The sequence below is a fragment of the Vitis riparia genome, chromosome 17 (genome assembly GCF_004353265.1).
Source record: "Vitis riparia cultivar Riparia Gloire de Montpellier isolate 1030 chromosome 17, EGFV_Vit.rip_1.0, whole genome shotgun sequence".
Classification (NCBI taxonomy): domain Eukaryota; kingdom Viridiplantae; phylum Streptophyta; class Magnoliopsida; order Vitales; family Vitaceae; genus Vitis; species Vitis riparia.
Genome location: NC_048447.1, coordinates 8,822,546 through 8,838,930, shown reverse-complemented (window position 1 = coordinate 8,838,930; position 16,385 = coordinate 8,822,546).

Below are 16,385 nucleotides of genomic sequence, written 5' to 3'. Positions count from 1 at the left end.
AGAAGTGATTTAATGAATACATGGGTATTGGTTAGTTGAACGAGTGGCAGAAGGTAGTGATGGAAAAGGATAAAATAAGTATGATCAGTGGAATGAGTTGTAGCAGATGGGTGTAATGAAGGGAAACAATGGGCATCATGGGTGGAATGGGTAATGGATGAGAGACCATGTGGTGAAGAGAAAGAAGGTATATAGAAGGTGATGAGAAAAAAAATATGGCAGAGAATTCAAATGGTTTTAGATGGAATTTGAGGCAGCCACGCATGTGCAGAAAAAAAAATGAGTTATGAGTTGATGGGATAGGTAGAATAGTTTAATGATGTATGGAGATGAATAAAGGTGAGTTTAGCTCGTAGATGAAGGACGCTATTGTTGAAATAATGACTGTAATCAGCCATGAAAACTGTCCATGCCACAACAAACAAGTTACAATATTTGGCAGTCTTTTCTCCCATTAACGTATTAGTTCTCTTCGTGCTTGCCTACATACTCTTCAGTTGGTCTTGATCTCACAGAGAACTCATTAGCCAATAACGAACATGATAACTCTCTTTTCTTGTATTCCCGAAAAGAGCCCAAAGCAATGGATTCATAACTTTTCAATCTCTACTTTGCCAGCATTACAGCCTGCCCGCCACTTAGTGGGACCCACAACAGCCATGATCCTACCAGGCTCAGCATACCCAGTAACTCCATGCAGCATCAGACTATGCTCCTCCATCGATCCAAGCAACCACGGCTGTGATCGAACTCCATTTACATCTTGGGCCTCAAACACTTGCTTATGCTTAACCCGATACCTGTGCACCCATGTATTCTAGAAATGGATGGACCCGCCTGCATGAGGGGAGTGAAAATACGAGATTCAGCTTCTTCAGGGATAGCTACACCTATATCCTCAGAGTCATACTTTCCTCATAAGGATCATCTGCACCTCCAACTAGTGACAGTTCATACACTCTTAATGATAACGCAAATGTCTGCCACAGTGGTCTCACTACAACCTTAAACTCTGTTTCTATGAGGCTTGAGAAGTTCTGGACGAACTGATTCAAACACCTTAAAATCCCCATTCTGATGCTCTAATCATCATGGATATCCCCCAGCTAACCTTCTTCTCAAGTTGTATGCAATTCTTCATGTCCCGGATTTTTCTTCTTTTCCTGACAAAGCTTGTTTTCCAGAATCCTTCTCAGCTCAAACAAGTTTCCTCTCTGGATGCCTTCAGCTAGTTTGCTTCTTCAGTCAGAACAACCTCTACAAAATATCTTTCAAAACCCAATACGTTCCTTTCAACCATAATAGATCTCTGTGGGAGTGTGCAACCAGACCTGGATATACCCTTTCACAGCCATTGCATTGAGCAGGGAATAGAAACAAATAGTGGCCACAACAAAGAAGAATCCATAGAAAATAGAACACAAAAGAAAACGAGTAAAAGAGAGCATCAGAGGCTTCACTTCATGGGTCATCAGTGAGCCCTCTGATTAGGCGAGAAAGACCATCTCAAATGCAACTGTGAGCATTTTTACAATAGGAGCAAAACACACTAAGATTAACAGTGGTAAACATGTAGGCATGATTATGTTTCAACAAGCAATAAGTGGCCTTATATATCCACCCCAAACAGATCAATGAGTATTCAAACATTCATCAAGAGATGTAAAAGAGTGATAATCATACCTGAAAGCTTCTTCTCCAACTAGGCGTCTCTGGCTACAGCTCACTGCTCTGTTTCTGGGTAAGTGCTCAACTCAAAATCTCCCTCAAATGGTAGCCCAAACAGCTTCAAAACCTCTTCTCCACAGCAGAGAAAGCACACCCTCTCTAACGGCAATGGAATCCTCAGAAAAATATATATCTCTCAGCTCAAACTCCAAAACTCTCAAAAAGCTCTCCATAATTTCTCACAGTCGTCCATGGGATCATTCCTCTACCAAAAGCTCTCTCTCTCCCCTTCCCTGTGACAGCTTTTCTCCTCTTTTTCTTTTGCAGATCTCTCCTCCTCTCTCAAAGCAGCCTACAAAAAAAACCTCTCCTCTGCTGCCTCTAACTTCCTAAAACAACCCCACAAAAGGCTGCCTCCCCCAAAAGATTTCTGCCACCTTTCTCAAACAACCTCTCCGCCCATATCTTTTTTCTTTTCTCCCGGATTTGCCCCTCCAACAATCTCTGTAGCAACACAAACCCGTGCACCACTACTCTGCAGCTGGAAGCAAAAGAAAGGTGTCCCCCAACGGCCAGACGACCTCCTGGAGCTGCCAGCCTCCACTCACTCCCACATGCAGCTGGCAACGTCCTAACAAATAAGCTGCTCCTTCTAGAACATTCTTCCAAGTGTCCCTCCCCTAGTGGTTCTCAAAACCACTACTTTGATTCCACCACAGCCCGTCTCGGAGTGACACATGGCCACCTAAGGTGGCGACACCTGTCAAACTTGGCTGCAGCAAAGCAAACCTTGAATGGGGGTCTACACACACACATTTCACCTACTTGTTAGGAAAATGACCATTACTTTACAGGATGTTGCTATCATATTAACACTTTGTATTCATGGACTTCCCATCACTAGAACATATGACATAGATTGGTCACTGCTATGTTATGAACTTTTAGGTGTGATTCCCCCCACATCTGAGATTAAAGGGTCAATGATATCAACACGATGGTTATGTCACCAGTTCTCTCATCCACCGATCGATTTAAATGATGCCACATTAGAGAGGTATGCACGAGCTTTCATATTAGCAGTACTAGGTTCAACCTTATTTACAAACAAGAAGGATACCCACATCCATATGTGTTATATCTCACTACTTAAAGACTTGACTCAAACATCTATATATAATTGGGGTAGTATAGTATTAGCACACCTATATAGGGAGTTGTGTCGAACGAATTTGGATGGTGTCATCGATATTACTAGATGTGTCACATTATTACAAGTATAATTAATTATTCACATTAGATTAAAATTTCTAGTTGCTTCAAGTTTATAATTTAAGTAAAATTTTAATGTTACATTTTATCCAGTTGTGGTCTTGGGAGAAAATCCACGTGGGTCGACCCGATTTTGGTCAACCACCAGCCCTTTAGCAGCTCAGCATTTAGATCATGATGCGGTCAATGATTTACTAGTTAAAGGTCCTATTGGGGTACACCATGGATTATTAGATGAGGACCAAGGATTACAAGATGAGGCATTGTTAAACGCGGGTTTACCAACTGATCCATTGGGATGTAGGTGGAGAGTACTTTTATCGTGGGCTTAAAACCCATTACGTGTGTTGACATTTTATCGAGACCAATTAGATGCATAGACCCATGACTAGGTATATATAAGATGTAATGTGCGATTGTTAACCATATAAACATTAACATTATTAATGTCACATGTTGATTTTAACAAGTTTTATGGAAGCCTTATATGGGAGACTTAGTTACCCATCTCTAGCAAACCAGGAGATTTGGCGGACAATGTCACCTCTTATCTGCTTTGACATTGTCGAGTAGCATCGATCGGAACAAGTGTTACAAAAATTTGGTCTCCAACAAAGGATATCTTCATCTTATTCCATAGAGCAGGACCTCCATTTCGTGGATAGATGAGGATGACATAAGTATGATTGGAGGGCATTCCATGCGCAGTATATTACCTTATGGGCTAGTTGTGTGGAGCGTATTGTAACGGCACCACCTATGGTAGGTACTATGCAGTTTCATGATCCATATATGGAGTGGTATCGACATATTACACGACTTTTGATCACACCCTCTCCATAGAGATCATATAAGGTATCATAGTATAGCAGCAACTACTTAGTTGTTGGTAAGATTTTTTAATTTAGAAATAGTTTATTAAATATAATTAATAAAAAAAAAAAAAACCATCTTCGTTTGTTTTACTTGTTTTTTTATTTTTTAGATCACTGGTATGGCTAAGATTGCTAGTCGATCTATTGGGCCTATTCAGGTTCATTAGGTGACATTCATCGAATTGCTATTGATATTTTGCATGTTATTAGAGAGAAGCATCACATACATTCAGTTTGTTAGTCACCTACATCATCAGACTTGTCTATGAGACCACCTATGTCAATCATTACAATTAGGATGTAGCTTATTCGAGGTCGAATGAGAGATAGTAGGCGAGATGGTGGGTGAGTTGGTCGATAACCTCGACGATCTATGCATTCACTCGAGACCATGTTAGCATCATCCACATCATCTACCCCATTTGCACCTAAGGCTTCCACACTTCCCGCTTCACCCTTACCATCAGACTTTTTCCCTTAGAGCATGTTGTATTAGATACCACCCTACCATCACCTGTATTTCCTCCCATAGAGGCCATTATACTTGATGTGACTACACTAGAGACTACCCCACTATCTACTAATCTACCATTACCTCTACCTTCTCTCGAGGAGACCACTATACCATATGTCACCTCATCATCATCACCTATATCTTCTCTTCTCGTGCCCGTTATATCAGATGTTATTGCACCAGTTACCACTACACTAGATGTCATTCTTCCATCTCTTATATCACATCTCCTAGATTCTACCATATCATATATCACTATACCTAATATCACCCCACCATCTACCACCTTACCATCACCTACACCTCTTCCCATAGAGACTACCATGCATCATACCCTTACACATGTTACACAGTTAGATGTATGTCCACCTAAGCGACGTCGTGGTCCATGTAGACGTCGAGTCTAGCCTCCATCAGCTCCATCTCAACTTTTACATACTAAAACATGACATATTGCACAGATAGACAAAGATGTCTTTATATCGTAGGCGTCCGCAAAGAAAGAGGAAGACCCCATCATGTGACACTCATTGAGGACTATTTTTTAGTTTTTGTGTTTATTTTCATTTGCATTATATTGTTTGCTTTTTTTTTATTATGAACAAATAATTATATATCTAAATGAAAATATGATAAATTTTAAACTTAAATTGAGCTTATATATATATGTGTGTGTGTGTGTGTGTGTGTGTGTGTGTGATATTATATACCACTTACATATAGCAATCCAACAATCTAAAACTCCAACCAAAATAATTCTTAAACCAATACTACTTACTAACTTGAACATTCGCATGATTTGAAATTTAAGTTTAAAAAATTGGTTTTAAGTTTAAATTTAAAGTTATGATCACCAATTACTGTCTGACTATTTTTTTTAAAATTCAAAAACCATGATTACCAATTATGGTTTTATGATGCGAATACCCACATGAATAAGACACATATCACTTTGAAAATTATTTTGAGAATAAAATTAATTTATGAATTTTTTGTTTTAAAAAAAATCATTTTTGCCCAAAACTTCCATTAGTACCCAATATGGAACATTTTTCTTATTCTCAATGAATTTACAAAAATATTCCAAAAACATTTTCATCTATTTACCAAAACAATTAAACAAAATAGTGATTTGATTGGAAAAACAAAGATATTTCTTTCTAGAATTCTATATTTTGAGAAGTGGAAAAACAAATTCTATTAGGTTGGTATTTTAAGTTTAAAATTTTAAGCCTTTCCATTCCATTTTGATTCCATAAAAAAATGGAAAAAAATATTTTTGTTCTATTTAAGTAATTTTCCAACCATTTACCCACTTGAAGTCATATTATATTTTGTACAAATGCATAATTGGCTTTAATTTTTGCACAAAGCTACAAAATAATATTATATTCTTCATTATGAGGGTATAAAATAGTATATTTATAACTAATTATGTTTATATTGAGTATAGTGCCAATTATTTTGATAAAACTAAACAAAAATATTTTTATATCAAATTAAAGACATCAATGATTTAATTTCATATATTACTATTTTTTAAATAATGAGATCAATATATATATATATATATTTTTATATATATATATATATATAAATTATAGTTAAAGTTGTAGTTGGTAACTACGATTGTGTCTATTTTTAAAAACAGTTAAAACTGTAATCACCAATCCCGACTTTAACTTTAAGTTTAAAACCCTAATCGATGAATATGACTTTAACTACTTTAAAAATAGTCGAAGTCAGTATTCATCAACAACGATTTAAACTTAAAGTTAAAACCGTGGTTGATAACTACAGTTTTGACCGTTTAAAAAAAATAAAATCATAGACACTGACTATGATTTTATGATGTTACAACTTATGTGGTAGAAATACACTAGATTGGACATTATTTTAAAAACCGATTTACTTTATGAAATTTTTTTTTAGAATGTTCCATTTTGAGTCAAAACTCTTATCTAGCCTATGATTGACTAGAACATTGTCTGTGTTTCACTGGTGGTTGCTCCAAATATAGCTAGATTGCGAGTGCAATCATTACTAGACTATTGATTCTTGGTAGCTACCAGCTGTTTTTGAAACAGTGAAGTTTGGTTCAATGGCATAAAGTTTAGTGCAACACCTGACACATGCCTAATCATGGACCATCTAATTTGACATTTATGATGGCCTAATTATGGACAAATATAATGCATATCATAGGGTTGCTTTCTAGTCTTTTTCCTCTTTGTAAAGCTTCCAGCCATGACTAGCAACTTTCCAAGCCCATTCAGGAGGGAGAAACAAAAGCAGTAAACTTATATGTGAAGAGCTCTTATCAACTTTCAGAACCCATTCATTTCAGGAGCCATTGGCTCAGCAACTCTGTTCTGAGCTCTAATGATCATAAAAATTTCAATTAAGTGTGATGTTTCCCCATATTTTTTTAATACTTGTTTTTAAAAATTATTTTTAAGTTAAAGTACAAAAAATAGTTTTTTTTTAATATTATATGAAATTTAAAAATAAGAGTGATGAGTTGTTTCTTAAAACAGTTTTTAAAAATAAAAGTTAAACAACTTATTTGAATAATTTGTTTTTAAAAATATATTTTTTTAATTTTGTTAAAACATTGTAAATTCAATTTATATAATATTAATTAATTTAATTATAAAAATATTTTTGTAATTAAAAATTAAATATTTTTTTTAATAAAACATGAATAGTAATATTATAATAAAATCATAAATTATATTACACATACCATACCATACACTATTCTAATTTGCTTCTGCAAACCAGACATGTTAAAGAAAATGCTATAAAAACATTTTCTTACAAAAATATTACTATTCATATCTCTGGAGTAGTGGATAGACACTAGGCCATTTCATATCTCTTGTTGCAGTTGTGACAAGGTAACATCAAAGAGATATGAAATGGCCTAGTGTCTATCCACTACTCCAGAGTTACTGGTCAGTTTAATATCCCACCCTACCTGTTTCACTGATCAAATCCAATTGGAATGATGCCTCATGCTTCTCCACTTATCCAATCCACTTTGAGAGAGTTGACCATACAACTTTCTTTTTCTTTTTTTTTTTTCCTTTTTGGCTTCAATCCAATTCCTGGGGAATGTTCACATGTTCTGCCAGCAAGATGTTTTCTATTTGTTTTCTTGCTTAGGAAAATTATTATGTTAATTTCTTTTTCTAATAGTATGAATAATATTTTTTTTTATGAGATATAATATGAAGGATATGTGTATCTTGTTCCATTCAACCAACCAAATGTATCCTTACTGGATACAGTGCTCCAATATTAGGTTGCGATCTTTGTCAAATATTGGATAAGGTTTCAAATTGAATGGATTGTCACAAGATCTTTAAGATGATATCAATGCTCAACAACCATCTTTTGACCTTAAGCTTCAAGCCCTCTGCTGGCAGAAGGCATTGTCTTGGTTTAGGCATTGAGTATGCCTGTGCCACTGGCTGGAGCTAAGGAGTCAAATCATATATAGGACCACCCACCAGCCACAATGGCCTTGACATGAGTAGATGAAAGGTGGTGGGAGAGTGTCTAGGTAGCCATTTTTTTAGGACAAATGGGAACATGTTTGGGTCATGGATATGTCCTTGAAGTTTCTTTTGCAAAGGGGAATGTGAATCTGTCTTAAGTGAACTGTTTCGAATTACACAATGTTTTCAAAAGATTGTAAATTTGTGAAAGTTACTTCTCCCAAACCATCCTCCTTGTGGAAGTCATGATTCTTTCAATCCTCCTTTCTGTCTCACCTATAATTCACAACTTCTCCAACCCTAGAAAAAGCAAAATTGAAGAAAAATGGTCGATTTTCTGAACCTCAATGACCATTTCTAGTTTCCTTTGTAAGTTTGAATACTTACAAATAAAGAATCTAAGAAACTTATAGCCAAAATTGAACAATGTTAGTGATAATGGTAGTTGAAGGAGAGAATTGCAGTAAATATAACAGTAAAGGCCACATGCCTACTTATGGGACTAACATCTACATCTGACCTAACAATGATGATACATAAAATACTTGACTTGCTTTTAAGACTGTTCCTCTACTTTCTTCTTTAATTTGTACAGCTTTCTCACAACCATCAACTCTCCAACTCTCAGTGGCTACTTCTAATATGAGTTGTTCTGCAAGTAAGAATACCTTCTAATGCAATATATCTATATATCATGCATAGTTCCTCACTTTTATGTTCTAGTTTGCAGGAAAGGCAGGAGTTCTCCTTCCCTGAAAAAGATATATTGCCACCCTAGTCTTGTTGATGCTCATCAGAATCCTTTGTGGGAGTACTCTGAAAACATTTTTGCATTTTGCTACTACCATGAGCACCAATTGGGAGCAACAAGAATTATCTTACTCTTTGTTAAATTCAGTCTTCAACTACATTCAGATGTTTCCCTTTTACCGTCTTTGCTTAACTTTTTCTCAGGCAAGGCAGGCAAGGACAGAGTGTGTACTTCCAGCATCCTGACGGATATGGCATCAGGAAGCTATTTATGTCATGAAATTTGGACATGATAAGTGAATTGCTTTGGGGGAGATGTAAGCAGAAGTTACATGCATAAAAGGTAGTGAATGGAGGACAATTATGAATCCAAATAAGGAGTAATCATGTTTCTCTATGATGATCCAATACCAACCTGAAGAATGGAAATTCCTAGCAGTCCTTCTCATTTGGCTATAACTGTGTTATGTTTTCCTCAAACTCTGAACTCAGAAACAATGCCGAGTTCCTTGATCCTATAAGAGTATGTGTTTGGTACACAGGCATAGAAATGGAATAGGAATGAAAATGAAGGAGAATCATAATATCATGTGTAAGAGAGGAATCAAAATCCTTAAAATGCTGGAATTTAGTTTCCATAAAAATGATTGTCTTTATTCCTATTCTCATTTCTAATTGTTATCCAAACGTAGTAATGAATCGAAATGAAATGAATTTCTCATTCTCATTCCCTATTCCAGTGTTCCAAACATGATTTTAAGTTGTTAGTGACTCAATGTAATCTTCTTTTTTTGTCTATTTCTTTTTTCTTTTGTACTAATGAAAAATGGACTTTTGGGATTTACCCTGATGAGGCTAATTGCAATGGCAGCCTATACTTTCGTGTTAAGAGAATGCCATTTTGAAGCCTGAACATCAAGAAGACATGAAATAAATGCTTCTAGCAAAGAATCTAACTAGGATCCAGATGAAATTGCAATGCTGTCTTTATACTGTTCCAAGTTATCCAACATTTCACTCTGTCAATTCCAGCAATCGTAATGGAATTGAAATGAGGTCTTGTTCTTCACTGTACTCAATCCCGTTTGCAACAGCTCATGATCTAACAACTTTTTGATCTAATCCTGTTCCTGGGGAGTCTTTTTATAAGTTTTTCCAGAAAAAAAAAATGTGATGTTTTCTATTTGTTCTCACATTAGGTGGATTCTGACAGACCTTGTCGCAGTTTTTGTTAGTTTCAGTTGAACGGAGAAACAATGGAATTCTCCTAATATTTGCAGCTTTAGGGATCTTATGCACTACTTTTCTTGATGATCTGATTGCAGTCAGGTATCTTTTTCTCTTTACAACTATTATTTTTATTGGGTGATCATAACTTGGAAAGAAGTATTCTACATTGAATCAACACAAACTTAATGGACACGGTTGTCCAATATTAGGTTGTCAGTTGAATTTTGAGAGTTTTTGTTGTCCTTAGTGTTAAAAAAAGTCCTTCTGATGATGATATCAATGCTCAGCAGCCATGTTTTGACCTTAAGTTTCCAGCTATCTGTTGCAGGCTTTGCATAAGACAATTCCTTGCTTAGGAATCGGTTATGCCTCTGGCCCTCCGCCACTAGCTGGAGCCAAGGAAACAGGATCGAGCAATCCTTCTACCATGTTTCTGATTCATAAGGTAGAAGACCACCCACCCCAGTCATAGTGGCCTTGACATAACGAAATGAACGGTGGTGGGAGAGGCTCCAAGTAGCCATTTTTTTATTTTAGATGGAGATATGGTAGAATCATGAATACGTCCTTGAAACTTCTTGTACAAAGGGGAATATCAAGCGGTCTTTCAGTGAACCATTGAAGGGTTACAATGCTTTCAAAAGATTCAGCATTTGTGAAAGATGTTGGCGTGAGTTGTATATTAAAAGGAAATTAGAGTAATTATAGAAAGTGAGATTTCTTTCCTTCACATGTTAGCTTAATTATAGGAGCAAAATTTGTATAGCTTAGAATAAAAAATATATTCTGATATGTACTCGTAGGGTTAAAGTAACAGAAGAAGAACGATTGAATAAAAACGAAGAACTTTTTGACATGGTATCAAAGCCTAACCCTGGTACCCACCCACCTTAAACATTGCGTCTCTCACCTCACCCACCATGTCGTCGGACTCTGATGCAGAACCCCAGCTTGCTGTGTCTCAGTCCGATTCTCTCTTCTCCGAATTCACAGCTAAGATGACCAAAGCTCTTACCAAAGTCTAACCACCGACTCTGACCACCAAACCCTCTACTGCTCCGATCGGCATGAAGCTAGATGGAACCAACTATGCTCTCTGGTCCCAAGTTGTCGAGATGTATATCTCTAGCAAAGACAAGTTGGGATATATCAATGGTAATATACCACAGCCACCTTCGACGGATCCAACATTTCAAAAATGGTGCGCTGACAACGCCATTGTCAAAGGTTGGTTGATCAACTCCATGGATCCCTCTTTGATAAGGAATTTCATTCAGTTTCCTACAGCTAAGTTGGTGTGGGATTCCATTGCTACCACTTACTTTGATGGTAGTGACACGTCTTAGGTCCATGATCTTCGACGTCGTGTGAAGCGACTTAAACAAGTTGGAGGCTTCCTTGAGAAATACTACAATGACCTCCAAGGGTTGTGGCGTGAGATTGACTTCCGCCGCCCTAATCCTATGGAGTGTGCAGTTGATATTCACAACTATAATCTTCTTCTTCAAGAAGACAGAGTGTATGTTTTCTTGGATGGCTTGGATGATCAACTAGATAAGATTCGAGGCAACGTGTTGCAGCTTCGTTCATTCCCTACTGTGGAGCAAACGTATGCCCACGTCCGTCGCGAAGCTCTCCGTCAATCTATTATGATCACTGGTAGTGCAAATACGGTTTCTGGCACTATTCTAGCAACCAAAGAAGCTCACACAAACCCTTGGCCATCCCACGAAATTCTGCCTATGCACTAGAGAGTACCACCACATTTTTTTTCTTACTTCTCCATGTCACAAGGTTTCCACCTACAAATGTGAAATACCCTGACGTCGACTTCCTATCAGAGATGTTCCCAACCCAATCTTCGTCTATATAGCCATCAACTCTCACATGATCATTCTTAGAAAACATGAGGCCTTTTCTTGGAGAAGACTTCAAGTACCTTAGTATCCGAATTATAGCCTCCATGTGTTCTTCACTTGGACAATGCATAAATTGACTTACTACACTCACAGCATACGCAATATTTGGACAAGTGTGAGAAAGATAAATAAGCTTGCCAACTAACCGTTGATTTCTTTCCTTGTCAGTTGGTTTCTGATTTGGATATAACCCAAGTTTATGATTTTGGACAATTAGGGTATCCACTGGTTTGCACTCCAACAATCTAACTTCAGATAATAAATCTAGAACATATTTTCTTTGGGATTAAAATATGCCTTGGGTTGATCTGGCAACCTCTATCCCAAGGAAATACTTGAGCCCACCTAGATTGTTCATTTCGAATTCACTAGCCAGCTGCCCTTGGAGTTGTGAGATTTCTTCAATATCATCTCCTATAATGACCATATCATCGACATAGACAATAAGAGCCGTGACTTTTCCTTGCTGTTTTTTTAGAAACAAAGTGTGGTCTGCATTGCTCTGTTGGAAACCATACTTCTTCATTGCCAGGCTGAATCGGCCAAACCATGCCCGTGGCGATTGTTTTAACCCATACAAAGCTCGTTGCAACTTGCACACCTCATTAGTTCCCGTGGTCACTGAGTAGCCTAGAAGGATGTCCATATAAACTTCTTCTTCAAGCCCGCCATGAAGGAAGGTATTTTTCACGTCAAACTGATGTAGTGGCCAATTTAAATTTGCTGCAAGAGATATCAACACTCTAACAATATTTAATTTAGCCATTGGTGAGAAAGTATCTTGATAGTTTATACCATATGTTTGAGTATACCCTTTTGTCACGAGTCTTGCCTTGTATCTTTCTATAGATTCATCAGCTTTGTGTTTAATGGAAAACACCCACTTGCACCCCACTGTTTTTTTTTCATTCCGATAATGGCACTAGATTCCATGTCTTGTTCTTTATTAGTGCCTCCATTTCGTCTTTGATTGCCTGAGTCCACTTCGGGTCTCCCAAGGCTTCCTCCACCCTTGTTGGAACATGACACATGGAAATTTTATGCACAAATGTCTTGAGAGGTTCATTCAACTCCTTTGTGGACACATAATTGGCAATAGGATATCTTGATCTTCTTCCCTTAATGTCTGGTGAGTAACGGCTTGAAGGCTTACCACGATTGTGCCTGTTAGGAAACACATAACCAATAGGAGGTGTCAAGATATTTGTGTTAAAGGAGCTTACCTTAGGATCATTCTCAGGAGTTGGGTTTTCGGGTACTACAGAGGAGGAAGTAACATGCGCTTCATGATCATCTTCATGATGTTCAGTAGCTAGAGAAATGTGTTCTGGTTGCCCGTGTTCATAAGCATCTTCATGGTGTTCAGTAGCCGGAAAAACATGTTCTGGTTGCCTCGGTTCCACATGTATTTCAGATACGCTTGGCCAATTTAATTCTGTCCAATTCTGCTCTTCCTGTCTAGTCTCCCCTTGAAGAGGAGAATTAGGTGGAAAAAAATGTTTTGGTTTCCACAAAGGTGACATCCATAGTAATATACATGCAACCAGAAGTGTGATCATAGCATCTTGTGGACCCCGCATTTCGGCTCATGCGTTTCCCACTCGATGGCGAGCTAGATTTTTATTTTGAAAAATTGATTTTTATTGATTATTTGAAAATGACTTGGAGTCGCCACTTATTTTTGTTTTATTTTTAAAGGGTAAACAAAATAAGAAAGAAAAACCCTAAGTGTGACTCCTTGTTTTGGAAAAGGCGGTCTGTGAAAAACCGGATCGGGTTCGGGGGTCAGGTTACTTATCGGGAAGGTACGGTAAAGACCGTAGCACCCCTCTAAGTCCCTAAAGTCGGGTCTCTACATAATAAAATGAAGCTAACATGACAATGGATGAATAAACCAATGAATACTCAGAGCGAAACATGCACATACGGGAGTCAAAAAATGCACATAAACTAAACAGAGTAGGAATGAGTGTGTACCTGAGCAGCGAACCACTATGCGCTATCAAGAGAAGAGGGTTAGTGCAAAATAAAGAGCATAAACATAGCTCACATGTCACTAAATAGAGTACAAAATCATCAAAGGCACGCATGACACTCCACTCAAAATTCATTTTTATTTTAAAGAAAGTTTATTTGATGTAGGGCCCCCACCAAAGCCCGTTTTATTTTGCATGAATTAATTCTAATAACTCCATTACTTGAAATTACAGAAATTAATTCTTGCTTATTTTAAAACATTTCGAAAACAGAGAAAGTATGAAGATTACTTGCCAAAAAGAAAAGTGGCAACAAAAATTCCCCTTTTTATTGGGAAGTGAGACTTTTGAGACCTAAAAAATCCAAGGAGGAAATATGGGAGAATTGGGATTATTTGAAAATCAGATATTTGAGAAAAATTATTTTCAAGATGATATTTGATTCCAGGAAGATTATTTTTAAAATCAAAGGGGAAAGAATGGAGCAATGACAAGTGGTCCAAGATTGCATGCCAAAGGTGGCCATGCAACTAAGAAGCCTGAAGAGTGGGTCCAGGGTATGAGTACCTCGGGGTTGAAGACTGATGCTACTGTCAAATACCCATTCAAGATCATGAGGGAAGAACCCTATTCCAAGCTTCTCGGAGAATCAAACAACTGTCAACATTCCTTGACTTGGGCTTTAATAGAAGACTTTCCAATTCTGTTTTGACTTTGTGCCTCTGATCTCAAAATGCTGGCAAATGGGGGGTGTCATCTCTGCACAACTTTAAGTTTCCAAATTCTCCGAGCCCCAGGAACTTAACGTACACGTCCTCATTAAATTTCCTTGCAACAGAGTCCCATTCCGTTCATATATACACAAGCTTTCTCTTCAATTACCTTTTCCAGAAATTGACCTGCCATCTCGAGACTCTGAGTGAATGATCAGCTCGCATTAATGGGTACATCAAAATACCCTGGAGGCGTCCATTGACCCAAATATATTCAACATTAAAAGACGAGCCCAGACTTGCATAGGGTGAGGGTGGATTAATAATAAGTTGCCCAGGTGTTGACTCAAGTCATTTCCCCTAAATTCCACACAATGACACTTCGGCGGAATTACCCTCATATATTTAACGAAACTACAGGGCGAGAAGGTGGAAACAACACCGATTTTATTAGGTGATGACAGTGACAACCCACACCTGTCACCTCAAAATTGCCGAGACTGAATGGAATGGCAACCATTTACCTCATGATCGTATACCTCAAGGATGAATTGTTGCTTAGTATTAAAGCAGGCATCATCTTTTATCTGCACCGGCAACTTGACGTAAGATGAACAGGATTCCCGAGAGGTCATCTGGTTCATCCTCAACAGCGTTAACTAAATGATTTCATCCATCTCTGCAGTTCCGTTCCTCTTTCCACCATGCTCCCTCCATCATTAACTGGAATTTTCATGTTCAATAACTCCTCTGAAAAACTAACCTGAAGATGCTGAAACAGTCCCATCTCTTCCTGCATCGCTTGTGATTGGATATCATGGGCCACTTAAACGGATCTCGCCTTAAAAAACTAGGAAACAATGGCAGCTGGTTCTCCATTCTCGGTCAAAATGCAGCCGCTCAAACAAACTGAAACCCCACAGTATGAAATGAACTCACGAGGATACCACGAGAATTAATTATTTCAAGGAATTGGACGTCCTTCTTCCTTCTTCAAGAAAGGATCAAATGCTTTTCTTTTGACACTTGAGTAATCTTCTTTGGCAAAGGCACCTTCGGGGCTCATCTTTGGGAACAAAGCTTTCCTCTTTATCTCCGTTAAAATTAAGATCCTTCAAACCACTCGGTTTTTATCAAACAATGTATCTGCAACTGGGTTCATATTGCACTGAAGTTTCAACTGAATGACGTCATAGTCCACGAGCCCATCATGCACCATATCGTAGCCACGAAACTCCTACACCAACTGACGTGATGATCCATGTGGATTAACGTCAGAAACAACCTTCATCAGAGTCAAGGTATTAATATATCCACTGTCAGTGAAATCTAGGACATCAAGAATCCATGGCTTCCAATACCAAGCAACTGATGCACCGTCTGATTGATGATCATTACCACAGGAGCTTCCAAGCGTCTTATCGAAGACTCATTGGTGAAGGTAAGGGTAGTGGGAGAAACAAATGAGTGGGTATTTTGAAAAGAATGGTGCTGAGATAGGTTCAGTGGGCATGTGGTTTGGTAAATAGAGCAAAGGATGGGTATGAAGCAATGGGTTTGATAGTCATGGATGCATGCATGGGATGGGTGATATGGAACAAGCCAGTGAGAGAAAATGTGGTGGAAAGAATGTGAAGGCATAAAGAGGTGGGTGTGGAGGTGAGGTGGTGAGATGATATGGTTACAAGGGTGTGGGTATGAAAAGAATGGGTATGAAGGATATTTGGGGCCTTGTTCAGGGGTATGGACGGTTATAAAGGTGGTGAGAGGAAGTGGCCACGTAAATTGCAACTAATACATGTGGAAGAGAGGTGAAGCAATGACAGCTTTTGTTTGATTTAACCCATGTCAAATAGCAATCAATGTGGTGTCTCAATTTCAGCATAGAGGGCTTCTCTGACTTTATCAAAAACAGGAAATCTTTCTCTCAGCAAACGACACAGAACGTCCTCTACTCCTGGCTTC